The sequence below is a fragment of the Canis lupus genome, chromosome 37 (assembly GCF_011100685.1).
Source record: "Canis lupus familiaris isolate Mischka breed German Shepherd chromosome 37, alternate assembly UU_Cfam_GSD_1.0, whole genome shotgun sequence".
Lineage (NCBI taxonomy): Eukaryota > Metazoa > Chordata > Mammalia > Carnivora > Canidae > Canis > Canis lupus.
Genome location: NC_049258.1, coordinates 17,328,726 through 17,341,791, shown reverse-complemented (window position 1 = coordinate 17,341,791; position 13,066 = coordinate 17,328,726). Strand labels below are relative to the sequence as shown.

At 35.1% G+C, this 13,066-nt stretch overlaps 1 protein-coding gene across 15 annotated transcripts in view; it reads right to left on the bottom strand.

The window, feature by feature from the left end:
* Window positions 1-13,066, bottom strand: part of MAP2 (microtubule associated protein 2) — a 291,178-nt gene that overhangs the window by 137,951 nt on the left and 140,161 nt on the right. For 13 of the 15 annotated variants that reach the window (XM_038585596.1, XM_038585598.1, XM_038585604.1 and 10 more), the window contains one exon: window positions 3,164-3,231. The gene's annotated coding sequence lies outside the window, so the exon portion shown is untranslated. Of the gene's footprint in view, window positions 1-3,163; window positions 3,232-3,505; window positions 3,805-13,066 lie in introns of those variants that run through there. The other 2 variants (XM_038585595.1, XM_038585597.1) reach the window with 1 other exon arrangement.

Below are 13,066 nucleotides of genomic sequence, written 5' to 3'. Positions count from 1 at the left end.
CTATGAATTAACTTATCTTAAAACTTCCCAATTTATCTCTGATATTCCTCTTTAAAGAATAACATTCTTTAAAAAAGAATAAAGTTCTTTAGTTTAAATATAAGATATATATTAAAAATATATATCTGAGTTTGAATATTATGTTACATATTTGAAGATATATTTATTCCTAACTTAAGTATACAAAAACAAGTACCTGCAGGCATACTGTTTTAACTATATTTCAGTATATATCATCTGCATAAATAAAATATCAAAGTACTGGCTATAAGCCAAAAAATCTACTAGAAAAAAAAAATGTAGTATGTTGTAGTTAATATGAAGGAATTTGGGCCAAACTTGTGTTGTTTGCCTAGTTGGAATCTCCGTTCATTCATCTATAAAATGGAGACTATACTCACCTCCCAGGATTGTAGAGTGAGTTAAAACAAGATAACATACTTGAAGGGTTTATGATATTATCTAGTATATAGTCAATAAAAATATAGTTTTATTAATAAAAATAAGTGACAACAACAAAAAATAGCATTCTCTAAAGCTATTATGACTCCAGAAGTTTCCTTATACATTATGAAATGATGTCATACTAGTCCATAATGAGCAACAAAGCATTTAGGAAGACTATGACATCATTTCTAGTATTACAGAGGGAATGAGAGAGAGAGACAGAGAGAGAGAGAGAGAGAGAGAGAGAGAGAAGGCCTCCTCCCCTCTGCTGCAGCAAAATCTTGGCTGAAGACATGAAGAGCAATAAACAATGTCAAGCTTGGGAGTAGTATTTAGGAAGCATCCATAAAGCAAAACTCATGCTGCAGTTTGGCTTCTTTCCCTTGATGATGAAAGTGAAAAGGGACATTTCAAAAATTCTTTCCATCTTAACCTAAAACCGGAAAACTCCTATTCTATATAGCTTGGAGAAATTTTCACACATGGTTTGCCCGATTTTTTTTTACCTGGTATTAATTATTCAATTATTTATTATTAATTAAAGACATATAATGAACATTTGGGGTAGCTAGGGAAAAAAGTACCAAAGGTCTGTTTTATAGTGTGTAATCTCAAGAAAAACAAGAACAAAAAAAAGTAATGGTGGAAAGTGCTGATGAATCATTTACCCATCAAATAATTAAATAAATATCTGTTGAACTCCTACTGTGGTCCAGGCACTATTTTCTGTGCTGAAGATATGAGTGAAAAAAATCAGTGAAATAATTAACTAATGTCAAGACGAGTTTGATTAGCAAAATCGTGATACAGATCTCTGACTCCCTTATAGTCTAAAAGTCAAATTCAATTCTGATTTGACGCCATAACGGTCTATTTCAATAAACTCTGGTTTATTACACAAAATCTGTCAACACACCCCTAGATAAATTTAAAATGGTCCTAGAAATTTAGGCATCAAGAGCCTTTTGGTGAGGTATTATGCCATTTATCCAATACCCAGATAAATCTCAACAGAGCTGATTAGTTCCTATTAACAATATACTGAATACTTTTTTTTTTAGTGGTTAGATAATAACACCATCCTTTTCCAACTCATGTAAATATTCCAATGTTCAAAATTAATATATGAGCTCCTAAACAACCCTGAGGATTAGGAAACAGATACTCACATAAAATATATACTGTATGGATTTTGTGAGATGGGAAAATACCAAATAGATTTTTTTCACCAAATATGAAATGTATTCACTTACTCTGAGTGGAATCTAAAAAATGAGAATAGTCCCAAGGGTTTTACAATATCCAGGAGGAATAGTAAGTCCTGTGTGGGGATTTCATACCTGAGTCCACTGAATAATTTCTAAGGGAAGAAAATGTAATATATTTCATGTATCTCTGAGGCTAGTCTACTCGATTTTGTTCAATATCTGAAATAATGCAGTTTCTTTTTTTAGAACACACTGATTTATTTTAATGAATTCATTCTCTTGTGCAAAAATATTATGTGATACTGCCTACACTCTGGAAGGGTGGTGACAGTGGCATCTGCCCCTTCCCTCTCTCCCACAATAACTACCCACAGCAGCAAGGTTCTTAGTGGAATGAATAAATTAAGGTTCTCATAATTACACACTGCAGAGAAAATTAAACAAGGACAATGCATTCGTCTCCTTCAACTGCTACAAATATTCACACTCACAGGTGTACACTCACAGACTTCTGGTATTTCAGGATCAGTTGTTGAACATTAACTATTTCCAAAGTACATTTTAAAAAACTAACCTCACTGCATAAAATATTTTGGACTAATAAGCTTGAGAGGAAATACTATCTGAATGCCAAAGAAAGATTTAAACCATGTTATTGATCTCAGCAAGGCAGAAAATGTCTTCCATTTTTCAAAGGCAAATTACATATATAGCTTTTATTGACCCGAGTATATGCTGAAGTCAAAGATAATTTTAAAGAATTAAACAAAAGGTAATACCCATAACTGCCATCTCCAATCAATATACATCCTGATGCTGAATTTGAAAATTAATATTTTTCATGTAAGGCAGAAGGCCCAGGATCAATGGATTCAACTGCTTCCATGGAAAGATGAAAGATTACCTTCTTATGCTAAAAGCATAAATAAAATCAGTTCTTTTAATAACTAACAACCTCAGCCTTTAAATATGGTGTTAAAGATCGAAGCATCAGTGAAGAAGTTACAATATTTTATTCACAAAACCCGACAATACTGAGTCATTCCTAGGCTCTCGTCTATAGCGGTCCTTCTAACTGGGAAGGGCAAGCCATTTCATTTACCCATTTAAAAATATCACTTATTAGCAGGATTCCCTCAGATAAAAATCATTACTTTAGTATATTTCTGTTAAATTTAAATGACTGAATTTTCACAAAGACAGAGACTTAGGACTTTTTTTTTTTTTTTACCTGCTACAATAATAAAAACCCGAAAATAAGCCAGACATATTGATATTTGTTAACAACTCGCAACACAGGCAAAAGACATAATTCCTTAGACGTCTTATCATCAAAACAGCCTTGAATAATGGCATTCTCTGCATGGGAAAAGCATACATGCTATAGACAATGATCAACGTAGGCTTAAGGATAAAAGACCAACCATAGAGAGATTAATTTAAATAAAAACATTCCAAATCCTCCCTGATTTCCCCTCATTTAAACATCCAAACAAAACATGTGGTACCTTTTAATTTTCTGAATGAGTAGTTCCCAATCAATGTTTCTTCGGTTAGAGACAACAAGCTGAAGAATCTACCGAAACAAAACAAAAGAAAAAAATACAGATACAGGTTGTTAACTAAATATTGAAAATTGTAACTCACCAGTAAGCAAATGCATTCTTTATAATCCAGATAATAAATCTACGTCTTGAGAGCCGTAGTACAAATAATGCAGTACTTGAATTTTTAGGAAGCTTGGTAATGAATTTTAAAGCATTTTACTTTGAGATCACATAAAGCAGATCCTTTGAAAAACCGAGTAAAAATAAAACAAAATAAAATTCAAAAAAACCCCAAAGCATTACCAGTGCATATGCAGCGATACCACCCAAGTCTAGCCTTTGAGAATTGCTGCAGAATCCTTCTCCGGGAGCATTATCTCTACGGGCTGGCTCTAGCTCTCTAGCTCCAGACAGACGCAGTCTGCAAGCCACCAGCTCTTCTCTGTGTGTGTCGGGGAAAAGGAAGCTGCAAATTAGAAAAAGTCCCCGCAGTGGCGAAAAGGAAAATAAGGCGAGTGGGAGAGGGAGAGAGAGCTCACTAGCCTCAGAATTTTCGAGAATGATGACAAGCCACCCAGCTCCGCCATCATTCACTGACAATAAGATGCAGCCCTGGCTTATGATTTAGCGGTTTACCATAGGGGCTTCTGGTATCAAATGCCTGACAGGCATTTTAATTGCCTCCATCCAAGTGTGTCCCCAGGAGTCGAGTCTATAAGCCTATGAATGTCATCATCTGGTCTCCTTTGTGTTAATGCCAGACACACACACACACACACACACACACACACGCACACAGTGCTTAAATAGAGTTTCCTGGCATAATACAGGATTACAAATAAATCTGGCTACACAAACTGGACATGATCAATGATAGTTTATCATGATAGTTTATGGGAATACTCATTATCTGCATTAATGACATCAGAGATTGTCTGATGTTTTGTCACTGGCTGCTAATTACAGTATTTTAAAAACTGAATATCCCATATTGCTTACTTATATTCCAAAATAAGTTACTGTGCCCAATAAAAATGCATATATTTATTTGTGTTTTCTTGGGGAAAATTCAATCCCCTTGTAACTGTGATAATTACACACTTGGCAATATTTTCCTTACAAGGGAGAATGCAGCAAAAAACAAAGAGGATTAGGAAACCAGGGTTGATGTGTGATTTCTGTGAGCAATCTGTTTTATTCCCATTTATATACAGAAGCGAAAAAAGGAGGTGGCAATGAGCTTGGGTACCAGGACATTACAGTCCCTGAGGGCCAAGGCAGGGAATTAAATCTCTGGCACAATCAGTATCCCCTTTATGTTAGCAACTGAAATTAACAGTTGAATATCCTTGTTTCACAGTGCCCCTTATGTAGGGAGGTTAATGTGGAATAATTCCCTGAATTTATGGCCTGGACAAAAGAGCTGGGAAAAATGTTAATAAATAAATTAATTTTTTACAGCATTGTTAGGTTCCTGCATCAGTGAATGGAGCAAAATGTAATGTCTACCAAAAGGGCCGGGTATGAAGAAGGTTGCTGGGATGGAGCATCACCATGGTTACTGGAAACAGAAAGTACTGTGAAAAATAAGGTGATGAGAGAGAAAAGGGAAGGAGACTCCAGTGGAGGAAATTTAGAGTGATATGCTTCATTCTTTGCCGTCTAGAAAAGAACTGTCTCTATCAGTTTTACACTCTATTTTGAACGCATTAGGATGAATTTGCATTCTCCATTAGCTACCTTTCTTCTCCATTTTTTGATCACTAGCTAATTTTGCTCTCATAAATATTCAAATTATGGTTCTTTTGTATGAGATGGTTCCTACTTTTCCTTGCCTCTGTCCATATCCCAGATGTAGGGCCACCACTCAGCCTAGTCCACACCCTTTGTTTCAGCGGTAAGGAAGAGAGACCCAGAGAATCTGACCAAGGTCACAAAGCAGGCCGGAGATCCAGCAGACACACCAGCCCAGTTTCCTGACTCAGGTGCCCTGCTTTTCTTCTTTCACCAAGTGATTTTCTTTCTGTACTCCCTTCATTGTTTGCAAGCAAAAATGATTCCAGAAACATCCTTTGTCTTTGATTTTGTAGGCCCTCCTTTATTTGCTAAAGCAGTGATCTTTGTCTTTAAAATATATTTCAATAATTCTGAGACTAGCCTTGCTTAATATCTGTGCTGTACTGTAGCGGAGGTCTGAAGAATCTGGGGTAATTATGCCACTGCTTTTCTTTCATTTCCAGCCCAACAATCAGATGAATTGAGCATGATTGCCCTTTTGTGATCCTATCTTGTCGAGCCTGAACTTAATCATCATATACCAGGCACTCTATCATCCCTGGCATCGTTCTTCCTGCAAGCATGAAATCGGGCAATCAAACTGAGCTGTCCTTCCAGGGTTCCTCCTAGTTAATAAACAGTGTGAAGTTTCATGAGGTTACCCGAAATCATGAAACTGGAGAAAGAGAGCATTCACTCAACAACAGCCACTGGGGGGCGCAATATTTGTTTAAAATCTTTCTGAGTCAGCAAAAATTTTGATTAGGATTCTTGACCTTGATGTTTTACTGTGTTTCTTTCGTTCATAAAATGGTCTTTCAATATTTATTTGTTATGACTCATTGCCCTTAGGTTAGCTCAACCACAGGTAGGGTCAGATGGACTCTTCTGATGTCTGAGATGCAGTTGCTACCATCACTGCTGTCCTCTGACCCCAGAATGCCAGCTATAAAATAAAGAATTCACATCTAGAAATATGATCACCCTAGTACAATTACAAGAGATTTCAGATTTCAGTTAATCTTACATAATAGTTAGGACTCTTCTCCTCCAAAAAAGAGTTCTTTAAATATGATCTCTCTGTTAAATGTCTATTTTTCTTTCAGTGATATAGACACTAAAGCTATTTTTCAAAACAAATGTTTTAATATATTACATTAATTATTAATTATCTATTGTTCACCTCTGGGCACAAAAAATGATGCACACATGATGTAATTTCTTGGAACATAAATCATATTTTGTCAGAATCTCCTAAAGCACACATAATGGTCCTGTTGAGTCTAATAAATAGCACAGCTTCAAAAATATGTAATACTCTTCAGGAGTCATTATTTGAGAATACCTGCTTTGTCATTGAGAATGAGTTGGTAAATTCTTTCTCTTTTTTTTTTCCTTTTCATTTGTTAGTGGAAGGAATTATTACTTTAACATGTCCATGTTTATAATTCTTCCCTTTAATTATATTCTAGGAATACAAAACGGTAGATATTTGAGACCTTTCATGATTTTTAAATATTTTTTGTATTTATGCTTGCGAGCTTAAAATGTAATACTTTCCTTACCCTTTCTCTCTTTGACAATATTCTAGACCTTGGCTTAATACCATTTATCAGTTCATCTAACCAGTTTTGATGACGTACATATATATATTTCAAACACTTGATAGGTCCTAGGTGTGGGAGAAAAAAAAACATTTCCTTCTCCAAGAACTTCAATTTTAGTGGAGGGGTCATAAAAGTAAAGAAGAATCTAAGCTGACAATTCTTTTTCTCACTTTGATGACACACTATGTCTATAGTTATAATGTCTCTGTTATAATCTGTTGCATCTCAGATCCTGATCCTTAAGAATCTGATTTAACTGTATCCCCAGATTCAGTTAGCTTAGCCCTGTGACTTCTGAAAGACCCCTAGTTTTACTCCCTAAATATACTGGGTGTGTCACTCTTGAAGTTCTTTAGGAGCGATTACTGCAGGTATTTCTTCCTTTCCTAAAGCCTGTCTTTGGTCAGATAACCATCTTCCCAGCCAGGGTTTTCCTGACCACCATAATGAAAACTGCAAGATGTCCCTTCCACTGCCCTTCACCCTGCGCGTTCTTTTCCTTTCCACTGCACTCACCACTTTCCATCACACCATAAACTTGTATTTATTATGTTATTTATTATGTTTTCTATTTATTACCTTCCTCCCTCTGCTAGGTCCATGAAGGAAATCATCTTTACATGCTTGGGATGTTGCTATATCTAAAGCATCCAAAATACTGGCTGGGAATATAGCAGCATTCAATTTTTTTTTTTAATGAGTAAATATGAAAATCACATTAGTGGATAAATTGAAGCATTTAAGCACAAGAAAAGTCTTTGTGTTTTATATTGATTTCCTTGCTCTATATCTTCAGTCTTCCTTATGAATATTGTATTTTATTTCAATTATAAATCACATTTTCCCATGGAATCAATATTGTTTTGTTATTTCCATTAAAGGATATACATTTATTTAAAAAAGGGACTTGTCTCCTGTTTTGTTTGGATTCTGCAAAGTACCTAGCATGGGACCATTAGCTCTTAAATGCTGAGAAAGAGCTTCATTGATAAATAATACTTGTATTGGTGTTCAATATGCTAACATTCAATCTTTAGATTATTTAAATAAAATCAGAATACTTAATAAATCAATATTGCCTTATGGTCAAAATGCTTAGAAGTAGCTTTTTATTACTTTAAAAAAATTAAGATTTTATTTTTTAGTAATCTCTACATCCACCACGGGGCTTGAGCTCCCAACCCCAAAGCCAAAAGTCACATGATCTACCAACTGAGCCAGCCAGGCACCTCTGAAGTGGCTCTTTATAAATTGACTATAATTACTATACTTTGTACTTAAAAAATTAATTACAGAAATAATAATTATGCTTCTACCTTATACTCTTAAATCTGTCATTTTAAACATAAGCAGATATCTGAGTATTTTAAAAATTATTATGACATCCAGATTCACTGTACACTATTTTACCTTATTTACCACAGATGGCATCTTTTCTTCCAACAAATGTTGTTCACACAAAAGCAATCTGTGGTCAGACTCCAAGGCCCAGCACCCTCCCCTCCATAAGACCTACTGAGTCAGAATTTCCACAGGATGGGCCACCTGAAACCTGTGTGCTCAAGGTGATTTGAATGCCTGGAAAACCTGGGGCTATACCATTTCTAGGGGGCATACGCCTAACAAGGCAAGTCTAGAAAATTTGGGTGTTTTGTCTGCAGACTGAGCTCATGCCAATCAGAGGTAATCAAACTGCTCACAAAGCCTCAGTAGTCATGGTTAATTGATGCTTTACTTGCTTATCCCTTCAAAAGGACTATAAACTTTCTTAAGGGAAGACAATATATCCCTAATAAGAGTCCCAGTTCCTAACATAAATATTTAATAAACTTTAGTTAATACAAAAAAAAAGTATACAGTGGTCAAACATAAAAAAAAAAAGAAGAAAGAAAAATGTCACAATTAGCATATCAGTCTGAATTATATGAAATGTTGAAATTCCATTACTTTTTAACCTATAAAATGGCAATTTCTTGTGGTTCAACCTAGTACCTGGAGAAACTATAAAAAGAAGCAGAATTGAATACAGTGAACTGTACAAAATGTCCCGGTCTACAGCAAGGGCAAATCTTCAATGGCCACTAATTAAAATATGACAAGTTTCAAATTCGATCTGTGGCACCTACCAGAATATGACAAATTATGAGAAACATAGACCCCTAAACTATTGATTTCTTTTAAGGCCAAGAGGCTCTGTGATTCATTGAGGATCTGAAAATCTAGAAATGTTTCTGGAAATCTTGGAGAAATTCAATAAGTCTCTGGATCTCATTTTTTGAAAACACAAGGGCAAATAGGTTCAATGTAATATCATTAGTGAAAGGCATATGCTCTAGGGAGTTCCTGATTTATAGGATGAATAACAAGTGCTTGGGAGTTAAAAGACAATCACTAAGCACGAAAATGATACATGTATGTAAATTACTCACATGGGTTTTTTTTTGTTTTTTCGTGGCAAACTACAAAAATTATTAACATTAACAAAGCTGAATTATCCTTTATAAAAAATAAATAATCCATATCTTGAGAAACTCATATATAGGATTTTAAGAGCAGATAATGAACAAATATATTACAAAAGGACAAAAATCCCCCTCCCCCAAAAGTCTTTAAATCACTTGACTCCTGCCCTAAATTCTTCTTGTTATGATTAAAAAGGATGAACTACATTCATTAGCTTGTTGTGTACTTTACCTTTCATTAACTTTCATTAGGTATTCTATGCTACTGAGCTAGATTTTTACTTACTTAAAATTTGAAAATAGATTATTATTGTCCAGGTCTCAAGTCCTCTAATTATTTGCTTTATCTTATATTTAAACTATCTTTTATACATTATAACCTCGTAGAAAAATTTTAAACCAAGATACTCAGTATTTCCATTGAATTTAGGTAAAGAATGAATCAGAAATGAGGTATGTTTATAAAGAAGCAAAGAGCATACTGACATATGGGTCACCCGTGGTCATCTTTGCTGTCTTCACTGTGATTTTGATAAGACTTGGCCTTCGGTGGGATGGATGGTTGTATTCTAACCAAGGAAGGTGAGGAGTAAGGCAAGATAACTGGACTACTTTTCAACTGCTCTTGGATCATGCTCTAATCCTCTGAGTCATCATGATCAGAGTCTGGCTTCAGGATTTCATTTTAAATCTTAGTGTGGTGATTTTTTTTGTAAAATTCAGTTATATTCTTATCTAAATGTAAGTACAAAATACATTTCAAATTATTTTTGGGCTATGCATCATTTTTAACCTCAGAACTACTCATATTTCACAGAAAAAAAATCATAGGTAGTTTAAAAAATAACACACTTTTGTTTCTCTTTTTTCTTAAAGATTTATTCATTTGAGAGAGAGAGAGTGCAGGCACATACAAGCAGGGGGAGGGGCAGAAGGAGAGTGAGAAGCAGACTGCGGGCTGAGCAGGGAGCCCCATGTGGGGCTCAATCCCGGGACCTGACCTGAAGGCAACTGCCCAACCCATTGAGCCAGCCAGGCACCCGATTTTTGTTTTTCTTTATTCCATTAATGCCCTTATTTCACTCATAAGGTAAGGCCAAAAAGATGATGTAAATAGAGAAAGAGAGAGAGAAGATTTTCTCATTGTCAGCACTCAAAATACAGTTTGACTGCAATTTAGTGAAATAGTTAGCTCCAAGGCCCGATTTAGGTTGTGTATGCCATTACCACCAAGGCTTAGGAAATGACAGTGCCCAAAGTTCTATTCTGCTCACACACTTTCAGCAAAGTAAACTAAAATTCTATTTTAAAAATAGTAAGATGGGCAGCCCGGGTGGCTCAGCGGTTTAGCGCTGCCTTCAGCCCAGGGTGTGATCCTGGAGACCCGGGATTGAGTCCCACATCGGGCTCCCTGCATGGAGCCTGCTTCCCTCTGCCTGTGTCTCTGCCTCTCTCTCTCTCTCTCTCTCTCTCTCTCCTATGAATAAATAAAATCTTTAAAAAAAAAAGAAAAAGAAATAAAAACAATGTGAGGTGAACTGCAGTTCTGAAAAATAATTGCAGGTTCTATTCATCAAGTCATAATCTCCTTATACTGGAAGAATTATGTTGGGACTACAACTCTCTCTTGATCTTGAAAAGAAAGCTATAATGGCAGAACAACTGAAAACTTGCACATTGCTGATGGGAGTGCAAGTTAGTGTGAACACTTCTGAAAACTCTCTAGCAATTTCTAGTAAAGTAAAAAGTATGTCTCCCTTATCAGCCAGCAATTCCATTTCTAAGTATATACACCCAGGAGACCTGAGTACATCGTCTACCTAAACACATATTACAAACTGTCCTTAGCTTTATGCATCATATCATGAAATCAGAAACTATTCCAATGTTCATCCATAGAGGGTATTATGGTATGTTCATATAATGGATTAGTACACTTAAAAAAAAAGGAATGAAAAAGAATTTGTTTGCATGCAACCAAATAGATGAATCTCATAGGCATAATGATAAGAAAAACACAAAAGAGTACATACTGTATTATTCCATTTATATGAAATTCAAGAACAGATAAAACTAATGTTCAGAAATAGAAGTGAGAATAGTGTTTACCTGTAGTGAGCATTCTGCAAAAGGGTTCAGGTCTGAACATACACATGTAGGCATCCAACCATGGCTGCATAAGTGAAGGGCCTATGAGGATTATGTGTTAAATAAATGAGCTGTGAGGGGATATATTCCTTAGAAGGAAGAGAACTTTAAAAAAAAAAAAGATTTATTTATTTATTTGAGAGTGAGAAAGAAAGAGAGAGAAGGGGGGGTGGGGGACGGGCAGAGGGAAAGGGAGAGAGAATCTCAAGCAGACTCCACACTGAGCACAAAGGCCAACAAAGGGCTTGATCTTATGACCCTGAGATCATGACCTGAGCTGCAATCATGAGCCGGACACTTAACAAGACTGAGCCACCTCAGTCTCGCAGACTGAGAGAACATTTTACATGGGCTTTTAATACATAGGAAATGGTGAAGTAAAAAACTGCATAGTTAAGTGTGTTATCTTAGAAATTTAGGCACATGTGAAATTTAGAAATTTATTTATTTACTTGTCTATAGCAATACATACTGAACTACACTATGAGGACAAAACTGTGGACAGATTAGGTGTTTTCTATATTGCCCCTTTCACACAAATCCCTTGCCTGCTAATATTCACCATAATTACTAGTTTACTTCAAAATCATCTATTTCTTTGCTTCCAATCCAAATCTTACACTTCCTTTTTGGTCCAATTAATGTCCTGCCCTCTTTTATAAAGGCTTCCAGAACAGCCCCAGTACACAGTGCCACGAAGCACTCTGATTTCTCAGAATCACCATGATATCAAATAAAACAAAATCACTATGATACTATAATGACTAATATTATATATGGCCTTGAGCTGATCTTATGTCATTTATATTCATTTATTTATTCTAATATTGACCAATTTAAAAGGCAAAGAGCCAATTCTAATATAAATGATTAAGTATCTATAATGTTCCAACTTCTTTGAACACGTTCGTTTAGTCAACAATTTTTAGAGTTATGAACCTCCATTTTACAAGAGGAAATAGTTCCAATTAGGTTTGGTTATATGTCACAGCTGGTAAGTGGTGAAGCAGAAATTCAATCCCTGGACTTCAGAGTTACTTTGTAATTCAGCCTAACAATTCTAAGATGTCATCAGAAGAGAGGAGATAAATTAAACATAGAATTAACAATTTTCCATTTTTCCGGAGCACGTACTTTAAGACAGACTCTATTAGGCTAAGTGTGCATAAAAGAGATAGCATTAGAAATAAAAATTTTAACTTTCAGAATTATTTCAGCTTCCATCAGTTCATATATAAATGATGTATATGCGTGAACACAAGCCTTCCTATAGTTAAGGAAGACATTGTAATTTTATTTACTATCTATTTGGTCTAATCTTGGAAGAGTGACATGCATGGGATATATACTCATCTGTCTTTGAAGAACTGCACTGTTTGACAGTTTGAACTTATTGTGTTTTTAAACCTCTTGTTGAAATTAATGTATGTCTCAGAAGTATAGATTATAATGGTAAAATTCCTGTATTACATAGTCAATTACTACCCTAATTTTATTATATCAATGTAGGAATAATCAAATACCATAGTTAATTGTATTTAATGGTATTTTACAGGCTACATCAAAAAAAATTATATCAATATCATATGCAAGTGCATGTCTTATTTAAATTAACTTGAATTAATTTAGAGTTAAATTCTAGGTGTGGGACATTTTTCTTTCAAATAACTCCAGTCCCTCCATTAAGTCTTTCCTCAAGTGGTATCTTCTCAGTGAGGCTTACCTTGACCCTTGCAACCTGTGATTCCTATCCCCAGTCTCCTTTATCTTATTTAGCTGAATACTTATAATTTTGTAAATATACTATATAACTTATTTATTATGCTTATTCTTTATTGTCTGTCTCTCCTCATTCATTTGTAAGCCCCCAA